We start from the raw sequence: 8,347 nt of genomic DNA on the forward strand, positions 1-8,347 counted from the left end.
AATCTCTGGCTGCGATGCTGCTGCGCGTACTTTTTTTTCTATCAGACCATGCTTGTAAATAGAAAACCTTCATAGGAGTCTGTCAAAAGGAAGTGTCGCGGGAAGCTCTGCAGGGGGCCGTTTTCGTTCCACGACAACGCCCCAGGTCGTTCCGCGCAAGACACAGACACACACGCTGCTTCTGTGGTCTGTCACATTTTGCCTCGTCCCCCGTTCTCTAGTTAAGAAAAGCTGTGACTTCTTCGTCTTCCTGCTAGTGAGCAAACCATTGTGTGACACATACTTTCCAGAAGGACGACGAGAAGATTTGGAAGGTGGCACATGTCCTGAACAGCCCAAATGCGGTCTACAGCCAATGCTGCCAGCTTGATCTTTTCAGAAATGGTTCAAATGGCTTTAAGCACTATGGGACTTAACATCTGAGGTCATCAGTCCCCTAGACTTAGAACTACTTAAACCTAACCAACCTAAGGACATCACACACATCCATGCCCGAGGCAGGATTCGAACCTGCGACCGTAGCAGCAGCGCGTTCCGAACTGAAGCGCCTAGAACCGCTCGGCCACAGCGGCCGACTCTGGTCTTTTCGAGGCGATGAAAGTCTCTGCAGAGTCGCTTCATAAGACTTCTTGTCCCATGTGATTCTGTTTACGTCATCCTCTGCCCAGTTTGTCTGCAGTATAGTTCTATTATCTCGTCCAGAAAGATTGAGCCGTCGAGTTAATAAAAATTCAATGTTATGCTTGGAACTAGTGCTTTGCATCAATATGTCAATACTTTACATGATCCATTTGTTTCCCATGAGTAATCCAGAATAATATTTATCGTGTTCTTCCTTTACCTTGCCTTTCGTGTGCTAGAATGTAAGTGAATGGATTTTTTCCTGTGTTTTTTCGGGTTTGTTTGTGTTTAGTGGTTGAGATGCTTTTCTTCTGCTGGGAGCACAGCTTAACCAACCTTGTATCTCTCACCTGGGCAAAGAGATCTAGCTCTTTTGTTCGATAGCTATCTGTCTGTTAGGCTGGTGACAGAAACGACTCCTCTGATCGCTTTCGTTTCACACGTGGGTGTTAGGGTGAGCTGAGCGGAGCATCGCTATGGTACTAGCGATTGGTGAGTGTTGTTCATAGCTCTTAAGTAAGGAGTATGCTACCAGTGATGAGATGGGTGGTAAATTTAACGGCGGCCTACACGTGTTGAAGATGGTTAATTTCTCCAGCCTAAATGAAGTGTTCCTTCTAATTCATCGGGGTGTTCTATGCAATGCTAATTTTATAATTTTATCCGTGCTCGAAGTTTGCTTTGTTCGTTAGGAACATTGTTGTGTGGAGTGTGCTCCACGGAATATATTTAAGCTGAGGTAGGATACTTTTGATCTTGTGTGAATGTGAGAGTAATTGTGACTTCACGTACGTGCGATAATTTTTCTCATTTATTCAACTTACCTTTCGCCTGTTATTTATTCTACTTACCTTTCGCCTTTTATAGGGTTAGCCTTGTACTTGTTGCCCCATGTGTTCCTGATTCCGTGGGCCTTCAGCCCCATTACCTCATCTGTATATGTTGCCCGGTCTCGTTTAATTGATTAGTGCCGAATGATTTTGTTGTGGCGTAACAAGCTAGCTACGCCACACTGAGAAGGGAGCCGAAGGCACGCGTACACACACGCCGACTGGCGTCAAGTCTGGAACAGGATAACTATTGAATGGTAGCAAGAAAAGTACATAGCTGCTTTATACTTAACTTTTAATCTTTGTTGGTTTACAACGTTCTTCTTGAGACATTTATACGATAACTCTTAAACTAGGTAAGGCTAATGGCTCCTTGCTAGGTCGTAGCCATGGACTTAGCAGAAGGCTATTCTAACTGTCTCTCGGCAAATGAGAGGAAGGTTTCGTCCGTATTGTCGCTAGCAATGTCGTCCGTACAACTGGGGCGAGTGCTATATCGTATCTCGAGACCTGCCTTGTGGTGGCGCTAGGTCTGCGATCACACAGTGGCGACACGCGGGTCCGACATGTACTAAATGGACCGCGGCCGATTTAAGCTACCACCTAGCAAGTGTGGTGTCTGGCGGTGACACCACATTCCTCCCCCGCAAATCGCCGAACGGTCGTGAGATAAGGCTTCCGCCCGCCGTGGGGAGGACCCCATGTTGACGCATGCGATGAGGTGGGGAGCCTAACAACAGGCGAGGCTGTGCCACCCGCACCCGGCCATTCGGTCCGAGGGGAGCTAGGAAACGCCTGAAAACCTAGTCCAGGGTGCACGTCAACATGCAGCGATGCGCCCGGAAAGAGACTGGAGGGGCCGAAGGGACTACCTCCATTGCGTCAGGGTATCCGACGCGCGATGACATCATGTGGTCCGGAGCGGGCAAGAGTTCCATGGCGGAGGACGGCTGGTCACGGGAAGCGATCAGCGGCGCGTGACCCAGGGAGGCGCTTGGCGGCTGCAGCGAAGCGTCCACTGCGGGCGGCGCCGGCGGGAGAACAGGCGGCTGCGGCGGAGGCGGCTGCGGCGGCGCGTCGCCATGGGGCAAAATGGAAGGCATCGTCGGTAACACCTGGGGATGAGGCGAGCCAGTAGATGGGTCCACAGGGCGCTGACCGGACGGCACCGTCGCTGAAAGCAGACGGGGAGCGGCAGAACCCGTACGACGACAGAGGCGCAGCTGATTGAGATGCCGACGCACCTCACCAGAGGCCCCCAAAACCAAATACATCGCGCGGCCGAGGCAGCGAAGAATGCGCCCTGCGAGCCAACGCCGTGAACCTCGATAGTTGCGATAAAATACAACGTCGCCTGGAGCAAAAGCAGGAGTCTGCCGCTGCACAGGAACCTGATGCGGCGGATGCAGCAAAGACATCAAGGTTCGATGTGGACGACCGTGGAGCAACTCAGCCGGCGAGCGACCATCTCGGGGCTGAGAGCGATACGAGGACAAAAAGAGCAACAACGCGTCCTCTCGAGAATGCGACTCTTTCAACTTCAACATCTGTGACTTGAAAGTCCGGACCAATCGTTCAGCGGCACCGTTTGACTGAGGCGAAAACGGCGCGGATGTCAGATATTGAATACCATTGGCCTGGCAGAATGACTGAAATTCTGCGGACATGAATTGTGGGCCATTGTCGGAAACAATAGTCTGCGGAAGACCTTCAATCCAAAAGATAGCAGATAACGCTTGGATGGTGGCAGATGACGTCGTGGAAGACATCCGGACAACAAAAGGAAAATTACTGAATGCATCTACCACAACCAACCATCTAGCATTCCAGAATGGACCAGCAAAATCAATGTGCAAGCGTTGCCAAGGGGAAGTGGCTTTTGGCCATGCAAAGACTTTCTGCGGCGGTGCGGATTGTTGTTCGGCACACGCCACGCAAGAAGAACACATATTCGTAATCGCAGCATCGATTACGAACCAAGTACAGTGCTGACGAGCAAGTTGTTTCGTTCGCACTATACCCCAATGTCCTTGGTGAAGAAGCCGTAAAACAGAGGACTGTAACGAACGTGGGACCACGACTCGGGACTGATCATTATCAGAACGCAACAACAAAACACCACGTCGAACAAAAAGTCTTTCCTTGTGAGCAAAAAATCGGCGAACCAACGGATCCTCGATCCGAGACTTTGACAAAGGCCATTGCGTAGCAACAAAACGCAAAACGGTAGCAAGGACAGGGTCAGCAGCTGTGGCTGCAGCTACACGACGAAAATCAATCGGAAACGATTCGACTACTTCATCGGTTGCCGCATCAATGAACATGCAAGCAAGTTCGGAAGAATCGAATGCTTTATCCTCAGCAACAGGCAAACGGGACAACGCATCGGCGTTGCCGTGCTTAGCAGTGGACCGATACAAGATATCGTAGCAGTACTGCAAGAGGAAATTAGACCAGCGAATGAATTTCTGCGCTGTACGTGGAGGTACAGGCTTGGTCGGATGGAAAAGCGATGTCAAAGGTTTGTGGTCTGTGATGATGGTAAAGTGACGACCATACAAGAAATCATGGAACTTAGTAACACCAAACACGAGAGCCAAAGCTTCTTTCTCTATCTGTGAATAATTTCTTTGCGCAGACGAGAGCAATTTGGACGCGAAGGCAATAGGGCGATCATGGGAGCCAACTTTGTGCGCAAGCACAGCACCGATCCCGAAATCCGATGCATCTACCATCAACAAAAGGGGTTTCTGGGGATCGAAAGGCGTGAGGCAAGTATTAGAAAGCAACGCCGATTTCAACTGGCGAAAGGCGCGTTCGCATTCCGTCGTCCAGACGAACGGAACACCTTTACGGCGTAAGCGATGAAGCGGAGCTGAAATGGAAGAAGCGCGCGGCACAAAGTTATGATAATAGTTAATTTTACCCAACACACTCTGTAGCTGCTTCGTATTTTGTGGCGAAGGCAATTCTTGTATGGCACGGAGGTGCTCTGGACTCGGATGTATGCCTTGGGCATTAATTACATGTCCCAGGTATGGTAAGTCACGAGCAAAAAACACACATTTGTCCTTCAGCAAGCGAAGACCATTTTGTCGCAAGACCTGAAATAATGTTCGTAGGTTCGCAAGATGATCTTCTTCTGTCTGTCCGGAGATCACTATATCGTCCAGATAGTTTGCTGCAGTAGGGACCGACGCACAAATAGTTTGTAAATATTGCTGAAACAATGCAGGGGCGAATGCACACCCGAACGGCAGTCTTTTGAACCTGTACAATCCAAGATGCGTGTTAACCACCAATACGCGCTGGGATTCGTCGTCCACTGGTATTTGCAAGTACGCATCGGCTAGGTCCAACTTTGAAAAATATTTTCCCGGGCACAGTTTAGCAAAAAGATCTTCCGGGCGGGGCAAAGGAAAAGTAGCAGTCACTAGTTGTGGATTCACTGTGGCCTTGAAGTCCACGCAAAGTCTCAATTTTCCGGAAGGTTTTGGCTAATTACTAAGGGTGAGGCCCAGAGAGAAGCTTGCACACGTTCAATTACACCCTGTGATTCTAGATCGTTTAATGTTCTTGCGACCTCATCACGCAATGCGTGGGGAACATTGCGCGCTCTGAAAAATTTCGGTTGCGCGTTTACTTTCAGTTCCAAATGTGCTTCATAGTTTTTAGCGCAACCTAAGCCCGGTGCAAAAATGTCTGCAAATTCGTCACACAGACGAGAAACACTGTCTGAAGGCACAGTTTGATTCACTGATAGGACCTGATTTACAATAGACATGTTAAACAACTGAAAAACTGAAATAAATCTAAACCAAACAAGTTCACTGCAGTAGAAGAACGAAGAACGTAAAATGACACAAGTTTTGTTTGTCCTTTACATGTTGCAAGAAGAGTGCACTGTCCTAACACAGGGATCGGCTGTCCTGAATAACTTTTTAACTGAACATTTGCGGCACGCAACGGAGGTTTGCCCAGTTGTTTGTACGTGTCGTGATTGAGCAGTGAAACTGCAGCTCCAGTATCGAGCTGGAATGGTATGACCTTGCCATTAAAGTCCAAATCTACAAAACGTTTATTGTCCTGCTGACGACAAGAGCGACTGTTTTGTGCAATTTGAACAGACACTGGTACAGAATCACTTGCTAAGTGACGTGATTTCCGGCGACGTCGATGCACACTTTTTGTGGGATGAACACAGTCACTGTTAGAGAAAGTGGCACTGGACGAAGTGGAAGTAACGACATGAATGTCCATGGGCGAAGGTTCACGAGCCTGAGTGTCCTTGGTTCGATTCCGGCGCGAAGCAAAGGGCCTGGAATGGTTGTGATTGTCTGATCTGAGCTTTTTCTGGCAAACACTTTGAACATGTCCTTTCCTATTGCAGAAAAAGCAAATAGCTTGGCGTGACGGGCAATGTTCACGCGAATGTCTAGTAGCACACCGCGGGCATGATTTCACTGCATTTGGGTGCTGGCGCGGCACACCTGGTTTAGAGCGCAGCTGCAGCTGCGTCGAAGTGCGCGAGGGAAGGTTACCGGGCCGCGCAGCGCGTCCAGCGGGCCGGTTAATGTTACACACGGCTGGCGAAGTTTCAAAAGATTCCTGAGCACAGTCAAGTGTGTCTTGTCTATCCAATATGTCTATCACTTGTTGAAGGGAGGGATTAACTAGTTTCAAAATTTGCTCCCGTATGCGAACATCAGAAACGTTCTGTGCAATTGCATCACGTACCATTGTATCTGATAAGAAGGGCCACAGTCACAGTCAAAGGCACAGTCCCTTGTAAGGCCTTGCAAAGTTGCAACCCACTCCCTATTAGTTTGACCGGCCGTACGTTTTGTATGAAAAAACGTATACCGTTTTGCAACTACATTGACTGTTTCTTTGAAATAGGCGTCTAAAGCAGACAAAATTTCTTCGTAGGACAGAGTTGCTACGTCGCGTCGGAGAAACAATTTCATTATCACACGGTAGGTGGACACACCGACACAAGAAAGCAAAAACGGCTGCCGCTCATTACCTTGAATTCTGTAGGCGGCTAGATGAAAGCCAAACTGTCGGGACCATTCTGGCTACGATTCTTGCGCTGGATCGTAGTGCCTAAAAGGCGGTGCAACTGCAAGTTGTGGCTGCGGTAGCGGTGAAGCGGCGGCTGCCGCATCGGTTTGAATGGCACGTTGACCCTGGCGAGCTGTCCAAGGGCATCCGATAACGCCTGCGTCTGCTGATTCTGCAAGCGATAAAATTCGGACAGTACATCTGGCGAAGCCATGACACAAGTAAATGTAAGCAATCAGAAAGAACACTTCTCTCGTCGCCAATCTGTTGTGGCGTAACAAGCTAGTTACGCCACACTGAGAAGGGAGCCGAAAGGCACGCGTACACACACGCCGACTGGCGTCAAGTCTGGAACAGGATAACTATTGAATGGTACCAAGAAAAGTACGTAGCTGCTTTATACTTAACTTTTAATCTTTGTTGGTTTACAACGTTCTTCTTGAGACATTTATACGATAACTCTCAAACTAGGTAAGGCTAATGGCGCCTTGCTAGGTCGTAGCCATGGACTTAGCAGAAGGCTATTCTAACTGTCTCTCGGCAAATGAGAGGAAGGCTTCGTCCGTATTGTCGCTAGCAATGTCGTCCGTACAACTGGGGCGAGTGCTATATCGTATCTCGAGACCTGCCTTGTGGTGGCGCTAGGTCTGCGATCACACAGTGGCGACACGTGGGTCCGACATGTACTAAATGGACCACGGCCGATTTAAGCTACCACCTAGCAAGTGTGGTGTCTGGCGGTGACACCACAGATTTAATTGAGCTGTTGGGCCTTCGTGTTTTGTGGGAACTTTTGGTAACTGCCTTTATTTAGTGGGGGCCACGTGTTTGCTTGAACCAGTGGCGTCTTTCACCTTGCTTGTTTTGATAACAATTCGGTGTCATTCATGATCTCTTCGTTCCTGTAGTCGTATTCCCTCACTGATTCCATACTTCCCGTGATTTTCCGCTTATTTCTGTTTGGAACGGTTAAATGTGTGATTAGTCCACTGCGGGGCCAGTTCGGTTCATTGTATGTTGTGTGTGTGAATTCTCACGTCGTGTATTTATGGTAACAAGGTGTTTGAGTCTGTATAAACCTCTCCGAGGTTAGTGCATGGACGTATTTGTGGTGCTTTGTTCCTCTGAACTTCGTCTTTTTTGTGTGAATCTTCATTGGATGAATGAAGTCGTGCGTTTCCTGTTCCTTTTCTTCTCTTTCCCCTCATGTACATACAACGTAATTTCATTTTCTCAAAGCAAATTAATTTATTTTATGTTCACGCACCAGTTGAGAGTGTTGATAGGATGTCCACCACTGATTCGTTGTGGCTATCCATGAATAAATATGTTTAGTAAAAGCTCATATCCTGTGTCCTGTTACCCACCTTCTTTTTTGCAAGTTAATGTTCTTTAAAATACTAGCCTGGTTTTACATGCTGCCCAAAGACAAGTTGTTGGTTAATTTTTGAGTTTATTTATCAATATTACGTTCTCTGATTTTTTATGTAGTTCACTACCGTTAACGTCTTTTTACCCTTTCTTTTGAACAAATAATCTAACAATTTCCAGTTCAGTCTTTTCTCATTTATTAAGAAGGGCTGGAGCAGCAGCGACGCTATGATAAAATTAAGCATTTCACTTTGGAGGTAGTTTAACCATAGTTCGTACCCAAATATTAAGTGTACATGCAAACTGGTACTAACATACATCAGTTTAGTCAAGTACCTAAAGAAGGATATAGACTTGTAGCTTTTAATGATATTTACTACTTTATGCCTGTCTTCAGTATAAAATCAACAGAGCAATAAAGAACAGGTCATTGTTATCAGTTACTTTAGGTGATTCGTTAT

The sequence above is a fragment of the Schistocerca piceifrons genome, chromosome 1 (assembly GCF_021461385.2).
Source record: "Schistocerca piceifrons isolate TAMUIC-IGC-003096 chromosome 1, iqSchPice1.1, whole genome shotgun sequence".
Lineage (NCBI taxonomy): Eukaryota > Metazoa > Arthropoda > Insecta > Orthoptera > Acrididae > Schistocerca > Schistocerca piceifrons.